Source organism: Abramis brama (assembly GCF_963993115.1).
Source record: "Abramis brama genome assembly, chromosome: 24".
Classification (NCBI taxonomy): domain Eukaryota; kingdom Metazoa; phylum Chordata; class Actinopteri; order Cypriniformes; family Leuciscidae; genus Abramis; species Abramis brama.
In genome coordinates this window covers 22,788,760-22,801,292 of record NC_139986.1, presented here as the reverse complement: position 1 = coordinate 22,801,292, position 12,533 = coordinate 22,788,760, and the positions used below count along the sequence as shown (strand labels likewise).

The window sequence follows — 12,533 nt, the reverse complement described above, 5'->3', positions numbered from 1 at the left end:
CATTTGTCTCACTAATTTATATTTACAAATACTTTTTAGCAATATAAAATCACAACTGCAACTTAGACAATGTTTAACAATCAAAGCATTCAAGATGATATGAGAATTCACTGAACTATTATCTGTAACACCTGTCTGTATGAAAAGCTGTATCTTATAATATTCTAATTATTTATCAGAAACCAATAACAAAGAATGGTTTGAGACCACTAGTGAAAACTGCATTAATTTTGCATTGGTTTAGTAAAATATTTTACAAATACGTGAAATACGTTGAAATATATATATATATATATAAAACTATACAAAATAACTATATATATATAATATAATATCTATTAAAATGTAATTTATTTCTGCGCATCTTCAGCATCATTACTCCAGTCTTCAGTGTCACATGATCCTTAAATTTCGCTGATTTGCTGCTCAAGAAACATTTCTTATTATCATCAAAGATGAAAACTGTTCTGCTGCCTAATATTTTTGTATAAATCATGCAACATTTTCTTCAAGCTCCTTTGATGAATGGAACTTTCATAAGGACAGCATTTATTTGAAGTAGAAATATTTTGTAACATCATAAATGTCTTTACAGTCAGTTTTGATCTAAACACAAGTATTAATTATTAACTGCTTTTAAAAACACACAACATTAATTCTTAATAAGTTCCATAATTGTTTTTATTCTTTGTCGTGTCTCTTCTTTGCCTCCACTATCTTCACGTTACTGTTCGGCAGCGGATGCACCACTCTGTCCCTTTCCTCCAGGCCTCAAATAAAGACACACTACCGCATTAAACCCTTTATATCCCTGTGAAGTAAAACAGACACGGTTTAATTCAAACAGCGAAGTCTGATGTCAGATCAGTCGGGATGCTTTAAAAGACTGTAAACCCCGACATGAAGCTTTCATTCAGTACAGCCTCAGCTCCCTTTCTCATCCCGGTCCTTCTCTGTCTCTCTTTTCTTTCACAGGAAATAGGTCTCTGTTTTGACATATCCAATAACTGTTGGCATATATTCCCTTGAGCAATGGGTCTGCCCGTCTCTATAAAGAAGTGTGATGTACAAGCTGTATGTGCAAAGCGGAGTTCTAAGGTCACTCCCTGCACAGGAAAAGGTTAGCATTTGATTTTTAAAACCATTAGCCAGAATTGATTTGTAAGAATACAGAAGCCCACAGAAAAACACATCTCCTCCTGACTATTTCCTTTCCATTTCTAAGGCATGCTGAGTGATTCAGCGTGGTACAAAACCGAAGAGTGGAAAAAGAAATCGTTGTGAGATCTGGCGCGTCCTTGGGTGTGTGTTTTACCTGAGATGCACATAAAGTCGGGTTATATTTGCACCTAAAAGTATTCAAAATGTATTTGAAAAGCACTGAAAGAGAAGGGACATGAAAGGTTACACCATTTAAGATGATAAACTCATTCCCAGATTTTTATTTTTATGAAAACATTGGATTTATGCACTCGACCCAGCAGTGAGCACCATCCACAGCAATTTGTCCTGATTTATTCAAGACTTAAACAGGGTATAAACAAGGCTGGAGTGTTAGGTTGAACCTGTCCACTCCGAGCCGTCTGCCAGAGCGGGAGAGGTAATATCTGGGTTCCCGAGAGATGTTTGATAGTGCTGGCGGGTTGCTGGAGAGATTCATTGGTTGATATAGTGAATCTTGAACTTCAGGTGAAAATAGTGGTATACAAAGAACAAAAATGGCAATACAACACAGCAAACAGAAAAGCAGAGAAAGACTACAAAAAACTTGTAGGCAAAGTACTGTAAATGAGTAATGTATTTGTTTAATCAGCTTTTACTGTAGGTTCTATCTTAATTTAGGGAAAGTGTTTATCTTAGGTTCTGTAACTGGTCACCATTATTACAATCATTTTTCAACTTTTTTACCTTTTCCAACATATTTGTACTTGTATAAAAGATTCATATCAGTCAAATTGCATGATTGTCAGTATTCTTCCAAGTTTAAACAGAACGAGGCTGTGCTAATATATGAAAAAATGACAATTCAACGATCTTCCAAATTCAAACAACACTTGTACAAAGCTGATAAGCATTCATAGTAATATGACAAATTCATGAATTTCAACATTATTACGTCCAAATTAGTATTCATACCAATACAAAAAATGTGCTAATGTCAATATTTACAAATATTAACTGCACATACACCACCAATAAAAAAATTACAGTGCTGGTACAGTGTTTCTGAAATAAGGGAGCGTTTAGACAACACGGTTTTCAACTAAAAACTGAAAACTTTTTATGCATTTCAACTACAAAAACGCAAATTTGTGAAAACGGTGACGTAGTATTCACTTTACATTAAGCGACATCGCCAACTACTGGCCAAATACAGCATTTTTTGTCGTTTTCTCGGATCCGTGTGAACGGGATCATATTGAAAATGTTGGCGGAAAAAAAACTCTTCGTTTCAAGTACATCGTTTTCGCGGAAACGTACCCCAAGTTTCTTATGTTTGCCAAGGCTGTTTTATTTCTATTTTAATATATTTAAAAATGTAATTTAATCCTGTAATGGCAAAGCTAAACTTTCAACAGCCATTTCTCCAGTCTTACTTAAATTCTATTTAGTGCTCAAGAAAAATGTAATATTATTATTAATGTTGAAAACAGTTGTGCTGCTTAATATTTTGGTGGAAACTGAAAATCCAGAAAACTTTTTGATCATTATTTTGATAAATTTACTGCATCCATGCTGACTAAAGTATTGAAAACCTTTAAACAGTAGTGTATTCAGACTACTATTAAAAATGCATGATTGTCAATATTACTATGAATATTCATGCTATTATTTTCTGCAATACAAGTTCAGAGCTGCCAGCCAACACTGCAGGTTGAGTGAGTGGCGTGTGGTCGTAACTGAGCCCTCCGTCCTGAGGGAACGGTTTCTACAAGCCGAACGGTGGTAGCATTTGAAGGAAACAACAACAACAGGCTTACAGGAAGCTGGACAGGCCTTCCTCCCAAAGGGTCATGAGAAATTGCATTACGCCTGCCTCGGTACAAGGCACAGGGGTCATGGCCCGCAGCCAGACACCAGCCACCAAACAGATGCTGCCTGTAAGAACTGTGCTCTCGCACCGGAGACCGCCGCTCCCTCAGAGGGCTTCCCGCGACAGCTTATTACAGGCCAGATGGGGGTGAGAGCCACTGTCTCTGGGCCAGGGAGTCTGGAGCAGGGATGCTTTTCCCTCTAAGCAGTTTGCTGTACACAGTATTACACGCTTTGATGGAGAGAGAGCGCACCTGTGTAGCTGGGCTGCTTTCGGCACAGAGTCTGTGACCCGTCACCGCTCGGTTTCACATGAAGACAGGGATCGACATTGCGAGCGTTTCACTCGCATTTGCGACTAAAAATAGAGGAGCACATGTTTGATGAAAAAAAGTACTTGAGTCTAAAAACAATTCAGTTTTATGAAATTTAAGGTCATAAAAAATCCTAAATATCTTAAATGGTATAACAAACGTCTTAATTATCATTTTAAGAGGACTTAAATTAAGGGATGGAAAAACAGGAATCGTGATATAACCTAATGGGACTATTAAAGGCAGGGTAGGTGATTTGTTTTTGTTTCAGATTTTTTTTTTTTTTTTGCTGGTTAAAAGTCTCTTCACATCCTGATAGCAATCACTAAATTAAAGGAATAGTTCACTTAAATAAATTAAAGGAATAGTTCACAAGATATTTTGAAGAATGTCGGTAACCAAACAGTTGATTGATTTCAACATTGATTTCCATTGATTTTTTTTCCTACTATGGAAGTCAATGGGGTCCATCAACTGTCTGGTTACCGACATTCTTCAAAATATCTTGTGTTCAGCAGAAAAAGAAATTCATACAGGTTTGAAACTACTTGAGGGTGAGTAAATGATGACAGAATTTACATTTTTAAGTGAACTATTCCTTTAAATCAGGGTTCACCAATCTCGGTCCTGGAGGGCCGCTGTCCTGCAGAGTTTAGCTCCAACCCCAATTAAACACACCTGAACCAGCTAATCAAGGTCTCACTAGGCATACTAGAAACTTTCAAACAGGTGTGTTGGAGCTGGTTGGAGCTAAACTCTGCAGGACAGCGGCCCTACAGGACCGAGATTGGTGAACCCTGCTTTAAATGGTCTAAATGTATGTATATGTATATGTGGAAGACATAGGACCATAAAATGTTCGTCTAATCATTGCATTCGGACCGATGATATCATGACATGATATGATGTCCTACCTGCCTGTCAACATATGTATTATTCAACATTATTCTCTCAACAGACATTTACATTGATAGTCTGGCGTTATAATTTATTTGCTCTTGGTGTACTGTGGAGTGGGTAAAACTGTTTTTAATGGCAGGCTAGCAGATACCATTGACTCGCGCTAGCCTAGCACCGGCGAACTATGCAACTGGAAGGACTGGATGAAAAATGTTGAAAATTGTCTCCAATGATAAATAACACCCAGGCTAACTTGGAAATGAGGCCCGATGTCCAAAATCCTGAACCACCCCTTTAAGTTGTTTATGTTTGAGACATGAGGTATTTAACGCCGTCTTTCGTGACGCTTTGCTCCTTGCTGTTCACGGTCATGTTTTGAAGGAGGTGTGGCTTTGGAGACGCTCTGAAGGGAGGGTGGGATCTTATGCTTTCAAAGCTAGCTCGCTATTGCTAGCCTCTCCGAACATTTCCTACCCTATCTTTAAACATTAAAAGACTATGATTTCACAAAAAATTTAATAAATGAGCGCTGCACATTTCAAAGTAAAAACAATGTTTTACATTGTGCCGTTTATATTGTAATATGCTGTAGATGGTTGCAAGAGTGCTAGTGATGTGTCGAGAACGAACCTTTAATATGACTCCGGACTACCGAGTTGTCTCAGAGAGTGATTCGTTCATTTTGTGTTGACCGCGCAAGCGCGCAACATCCCATAGGTTCTGTATATGAAACAGAAATGATAAATTCGAGTCTTCGGGAGTTCGGGTTCGGCTCGGCCGGGTGGTCCTCCTCCGTTCTTCCTGTCAGTCCCATAGAGACTATGCTGTCAGTACCGGAAAAACAAATGATTAGTTCATCGAGTCTTTCGGGTCTGAGTCTTCGTTCTTTTGTCACGTGACCGCTGGTATCTCGCTACAAATACAACATTAGATTATTAAAATATATGTGCAATAAACATTATCTGAAAAATAAAAAAAAGTTCCATCTTTTGTCCCTGTCCTTCTATTTTTATTGTTAAATGTTTCTTGTGCATATGTGGTGCGTTTATTATTATTATTATTATTATTATACTTGTTATATATATATATATATATATATATATATATATATATATATATATATACAGTGAGGAAAATAAGTATTTGAACACCCTGCTATTTTGAAAGTTCTCCCACTTAGAAATCATGGAGGGGTCTGAAATTGTCATCGTAGGTGCATGTCCACTGTGAGAGACATAATCTAAAAAAAAAAATCCAGAAATCACAATGTATGATTTTTTAACTATTTATTTGTATGATACAGCTGCAATTAAGTATTTGAACACCTAAGAAAATCAATGTTAATATTTGGTACAGTAGCCTTTGTTTGCAATTACAGAGGTCAAACATTTCCTGTAGTTTTTCACCAGGTTTGCACACACTGCAGGAGGGATTTTGGCCCACTCCTCCACACAGATCTTCTCTAGATCAGTCAGGTTTCTGGGCTGTCGCTGAGAAACACGGAGTTTGAGCTCCCTCCAAAGATTCTCTATTGGGTTTAGGTCTGGAGACTGGCTAGGCCACGCCAGAACCTTGATATGCTTCTTACAGAGCCACTCCTTGGTTATCCTGGCTGTGTGCTTCGGGTCATTGTCATGTTGGAAGACCCAGCCTCGACCCATCTTCAATGCTCTAACTGAGGGAAGGAGGTTGTTCCCCAAAATCTCGCAATACATGGCCCCGGTCATCCTCTCCTTAATACAGTGCAGTCGCCCTGTCCCATGTGCAGAAAAACACCCCCAAAGCATGATGCTACCACCCCCATGCTTCACAGTAGGGATGGTGTTCTTGGGATGGTACTCATCATTCTTCTTCCTCCAAACACGTTTAGTGGAATTATGACCAAAAAGTTCTATTTTGGTCTCATCTGACCACATGACTTTCTCCCATGACTCCTCTGGATCATCCAAATGGTCATTGGCAAACTTAAGACGGGCCTTGACATGTGCTGGTTTAAGCAGGGGAACCTTCCGTGCCATGCATGATTTCAAACCATGACGTCTTAAGTGTATTACCAACAGTTACCTTGGAAACGGTAGTCCCAGCTCTTTTCAGGTCATTGACCAGCTCCTCCCGTGTAGTTCTGGGCTGATTTCTCACCTTTCTTAGGATCATTGAGACCCCACGAGGTGAGATCTTGCATGGAGCCCCAGTCCGAGGGAGATTGACAGTCATGTTTAGCTTCTTCCATTTTCTAATGATTGCTCCAACAGTGGACCTTTTTTCACCAAGCTGCTTGGCAATTTCCCCGTAGCCCTTTCCAGCCTTGTGGAGGTGTACAATTTTGTCTCTAGTGTCTTTGGACAGCTCTTTGGTCTTGGCCATGTTAGTAGTTGGATTCTTACTGATTGTATGGGGTGGACAGGTGTCTTTATGCAGCTAACGACCTCAAACAGGTGCATCTAATTTAGGATAATAAATGGAGTGGAGGTGGACATTTTAAAGGCAGACTAACAGGTCTTTGAGGGTCAGAATTCTAGCTGATATACAGGTGTTCAAATACTTATTTGCAGCTGTATCATACAAATAAATAGTTAAAAAATCATATATTGTGATTTCTGGATTTTTTGTTGTTGATTTTTTCTCTTACAGTGGACATGCACCTACGATGACAATTTCAGACCCCTCCATGATTTCCAAGTGGGAGAACTTGCAAAATAGCAGGGTGTTCAAATACTTATTTTCTTCACTGTGTATATATATATATATATATATATATATATATATATATATATATATATATAAAATGTTGTATTTGCAGCGAGATACCAGCGGTCATGTGACAAAAGAACGTAGACTCAGACCAAGGGGGTAATCTTTCAGGAAAAACTGAAGCTTCCCCGGGGGCCGCCATTGATTAGCAGACCATCACCTGCTGTTAGCATGCCATTGACTCCCATTCATTTTGGCGTCACTTTGAGAGCGAATAACTTTACATCTGATGCATTTAAAGACTCCATTTGTCCATTATTTATTTCTAAAGAAACACGAAAATATATAAAAGGCTCCATTACCTTGTATCTTACGTTATAGCCCCGTAGAAGCAGTTTTTGTAAAAATAGGCTAACGATTGCGTCATAAAGAGAAATTAGAGAAATTACTGTATAGACAGGAGGAGAAGCTCGCGGGCAATCGGGGGGACGTGGAGGCAAAATGACAAAATAATTCATCAGAATACTTTACTAGTACTTTTACTAACTTTACTAATACTAAAAGTTTCTCCTGCTCATAGCTCATGGACACCTCCTACTCACGCTCTCCGTCTCTGCAAGTTTCGGAAGGGAATGATTCAGATTTCTCTTGGCACAGCTACTAGAAGACAGACGGGTTGCTCACGTCACATCTACGTCGTCAAGCTCAGTTTGAGTCTGCGCAGTACGCTCAGCCATCAGGAAGTGAGAGCTTCTAATTGACTTCACTTTTCTTGAATCCAATGGGGTCGCTGTGTCCATTTCTTTTACTGTCTATGACTCAGACCCGAAAGACTCAATGAACTTATCATTTGTCTTTCCGGTACTGACAGCATAGTCTCTATGGGACTGACAGGAAGAACGAAAGACTCAGACTCGGCCGAACCCGATCCAGATGAACTAATCATTTGTCTTTCTGGTACTGAATAGTCTCTATGGGACTGACAGGAAGAATGAAAGACTCGGAGGACCCGGCTGAGCCGAACCCGAACTCCCGATGACTAGAACTAATAAATTCTGTTTCATGTACAGAACATATGGGATGTTGCGCGCATGCGCGGTCAACACAAAATGAACTGGTACTTCAGTGCGTCTCGAAGTTCGAACTCGAAGACACGAGGCGGGGAACAGACGTGATCAATTTGAAGTTGTATAAGAAAGAACATCTCGGATCAGGAGGTGAGGTCAGGTGAACTAAACGGACTGCATTAGCCTGAACTTAAGACCCAACTAATCAATTAAACAAACATTTCTATTTCTTATAATTTGGATTTGTCTGCATTACCCTATAGTTTATTTTAGTTTTTTCAAATGTAATCAACATTTTCGTAAGTACTAGATGTGTTGGGCTATTTAACACAACATTTTAATTATATTCTGCTGAAATGAACGAAATGACTCGAAAAAAAGATTCGTTCATTTTGCTGAACGAGATTCAAAGATCCGAGTCCGTAAAATGATCCGAACTTCCCACTACTAAAGAGTGCAATTTTTTCCCCCTCATCAACATTTCAAAATAAGAGTCCTGGTTAATTTTCTGGTTTGTTTATAATTAAAAGTCCTGATTATGCATAAATATTTTTAAATTGGTTATTATTTGTTATCTGCAATGTAAATGTTGTAGCTTTTGTCTGGATTGCCCCGTCACAGAAAGGAAATTATTTAACGTACAAGTCAATATATCCAGTTTACTAGTTATCAGTATATATACACATATAAAAAACACACATACTGTTTAAAGTATGCCTATAAAACAATTACATAATTATTAAATACAGTTTGGAGCAGAAATATTTAAAATGTCTTTATGTCTCCTTGTATCCCATATTTTTTGGAAAAACGCATTAGTTGATACATTTCCACCTTTTAATGCACTAAAGTTAAAATGTTTGAACTTAAAGGCACATGTGGTGCTTGGGAAAAAAGTAAGCGTCAAGCCCGGGAGAGGTGCTTTTCACAGGCCTGCAAGCGCAGCGGACCTACCGCAGTAGTCGTGAGCGTTTTAAAAAGGCGGCGTGCCTCGCAGACGGAGGGGGCAGCGAGCGGCGAGGAGAGCTTTCAGAACCGCTGAAGAGCATTCAGAGATGAAAATCGACTTGTGAGCTGCAATAAGGGCTGAGTGCATTGCACTGTGACTCCGGCAGCACTGATTTGGCAGGTGGCCGCATGGTTAAGGGTGGGGGGGGGAGGCCTTGTATGAAATTAAAGGAGAGGGCGCGCTGGATTCTTTATATATTTTTCTGTGCCGTCACTGCAGGGCAGGTTAAGCAGGGAACCGGAGCGCTTTTGCAACTGGAAGAGAAGGAGAGAAAAAGAGAGATGGAAAGCGGCCCGAAGCCCCCTCAGGCTGAGAGGAGAGGGGGCGAATGGGCCGAGGGAAGGAATGCAGGAATAATAGCAGCTTTACACCTGAAATTTTAATTTTACAGCACAAGGTCACGGAAGGTGGGCACTCTCGTTAAGGGCTGCCGGGTCTCGCAGGAGGTATGATGGAAGTCGGGTGTCACTCGGCCCTGTTTGGTAGGCTCAAAATAGCTCTGGGAACGAGAGCCGGTTTTAATTTGCGAAACTGGGGAACTGTGTTGAAGGCAGAAAGGTGAAAAAAAGATGAGATCCCGAAGGATGCTGAGTCAGACCTGAGTGAGAACTCCGTGACCCCTGAGGTCTTTCCCTCACACATCTTTTCCTGTGATTGCAAATTACTGAGAATGATTTGTGCCCACAAATAGCGTTTAATTACTGACTCAAATATTTGTCAACAATACCGCAGATGATACAAAATATGTATCATTACAATAATTAAAACGATTTTAATTCAAACATAGTATCGACAAAAATAACAAGAGAGAAATCACACCGCAACATATCACTGTAGCAATGCACTGACAATGTTTTTTAAAATAATTAATATATAGAAAAATATCATTGTTTCAAATACTTTCAAGGATTAACCCGCTAGATCTACATGTACTGAACTGGTAAACCGAAGCACTTTGCTAACGGGTTAATTTGCTTACCCAAATGCATCCCATACACTGAAATATTAAAATTAGTGTAAAATAAAATGAATTAATATGACATTACAAAATTATGGAGCCCCACACACAAATCAAGATACTATGGCCACTAATGAAGAATTTGTTCGCCTGACATTATTTAGTTAAATCTAGTTAATTTAATTACTGTAAATCGTGACAATGCTGTATTAACTGTTCCCTCGTCGCCATGATTTAACTATAATTAAAACGTGGCCACAAATTAAGTCGTAGGAACAAATTCTTAATTCAGAACTTAATTTGTGGCCACAATATTTTATTTTTGCAAGTCATGTCCATACAAAATACTGACAAGGATATTATCATCACAAGACAAAAACTAATAACATTGCTTTTGAATGAATTTACATTTTCCGTTGTCCGTTTGTTGATTTAACGCCATGAAGTTTTGTGAATAAAGCGCAATCTACAATGACTCAAAAGAACATTGAAAAGTGGTGTTTTTGCACTGAAAATAATGCCAATGACTTCATTTTGTAGGCAAGAAACATGTCAAACTACACGTTGCTTCCCGACCAATCATTGCTTGCCGTCTTTAACGACGTGCGTGATGTCATAGAGCAGGCGGAAATAGCGACTGACTTTTGGAAACAAGAGCTTAAACAAAGTATCGAAGCGGTGTGTTAGCTTTATGCTAATTCCAGTAATAATTCACAAGCAAAATTTTTGCGTTCCCTCGAGAAACCTAGCGTTCGCTCGCAAAACATTAGCGTTCCCTCACAAAAACGTTTGCGCTTGCTAGCAAAACTTTTGTGTTCTTCGCGAGAGAGCGCAAAGTTTCTCGGAGGAACACAAACATTTTGTGAGCGAACGCAAAGTTCTCAGGGGAAAGCAATACATTTGCGAGAGAATGCAAAAGCATTGCCAAATAATTTTCCTTCCCATCTCATATATTTTTTTCCTCACCATGTCCCTTTAGGGGCTCTGCAGTCGTCCACTATGACACACTACACGAAATGAAACAATCGATTCTTGCGTTCATTGCCCATTGTCCTTTACGAATCACCTCAACACTCTACATTAAACAGATTGTGCCTGTTTACTGTTTCATAAAAAATATACTGCATGCATCTGCTTCGTGAATTCACCCCTTAATGTTAAAAGCATTAAATCAACAGTAAACAGGAATTACAAACATTAATGTTTAACATATGTAAACAAAAACATCTCTAATCTGCTCCAAGTTAAATGTTAAACGGCTTTAAGAAAATAGGGACCGTTTCATAGCAAAACAAACCAAAATGAGAGCAATCGGGAGAGAATATTAACATCCCATTGAAATCAAATTGTATCTCTTCATGCAGTCAGAAACAATACAGAATTCATGTTTTTTCCCCCTTCGTTTCCACAGGCAAGGAGAGTAGACGAGGTGCCAAACGGAGTGATTAAATGATATTGCGTCTCTTTAGTTCTCTTGGCAGATACCTGCCCTCGAGCTTTGATTAGCTCTTTGTCTTACAGCGGAAAATCTACAGCTAACCGAATGGATATGACTGTGAATTTACAGCCACGGTGGAGGGAAATAACTGTCTTTGTTTGGATGGAAAAGCTGGTTTATTTCCTGTGGTATAACACATAGTCAGGTGAGCAGAATGAAGAGGTGTGTGTTTATTCAGGACCGATACGGGCAAAGAGAAACGGTAAAAAACACGGGGTCACATACATCACCTCTGGGTTTAATTCATGTGAGAGACTTTCACAGCCAGACTGTGTGTAACAACTTTGATGAGGAAACATCATGTCGGTGTACCTCACCCAAAGGGAAAAAACACAGTGTTCATATTCAAGTATATTACGAAATAGCCAGTCATGGGTTAAGCTGTTTTTGACTGATTAAAATGAACATACATGAGGAATAGTTCAACCAAAAGTAAAATTATTCTCTTATCATTCCAAAAGCTTTTGTTGATTTTTTTTTCTTTATTCTGGACAGATTGGAAATAAAAATTAATGGTTGGTGAGAAGATTTTATTGAATAATAATTCAAATGTCGGTCTGTTTGTCATTTAATAGGTTTCAGGAGATCTGGAATTATGACAGAATTTCTTAGTGGTTTAATTTTTTGTTTGTTCATTTTTTTTGCCCCAATTCACATTCACCCTTATGGCAGCATGAACATTCTGCAAAACATCTCATTTTGTGATGAAGAAAGCAAGAATATCATACAGGTGTGGAATGACATGAGGGTGAGTAAATGATGACAGCATTTTCATGTTTCCATTAAAATGTGGTGGTCAAAAGTATTATAGGGACTTATTGACCAGTATAAAGTGTCTTGGGAAGTTTCATGCTGGTTTTATTGGTTTATCACCAGCATAATCAACTTGTGCCAGTAACAGTAAAAAAAAGCCTATATGAAACCAGACCATACTGACATTTAAGCTGGTCTGAACTGGTCTAAGCAGGTTTTTTCAGCAAGAATGGCAGAAAATCTAAATGAAACAGTTTTCATGTCACATTCTTGACAGATACTGCTTCAGGCTTTCAAGATTTAAAGACTG

General features: G+C 38.8%; 1 protein-coding gene across 2 annotated transcripts in view; it reads right to left on the bottom strand.

The window, feature by feature from the left end:
* Positions 1–12,533, bottom strand: part of dpyda (dihydropyrimidine dehydrogenase a) — a 174,958-nt gene that overhangs the window by 50,254 nt on the left and 112,171 nt on the right. The window lies entirely within an intron of this gene.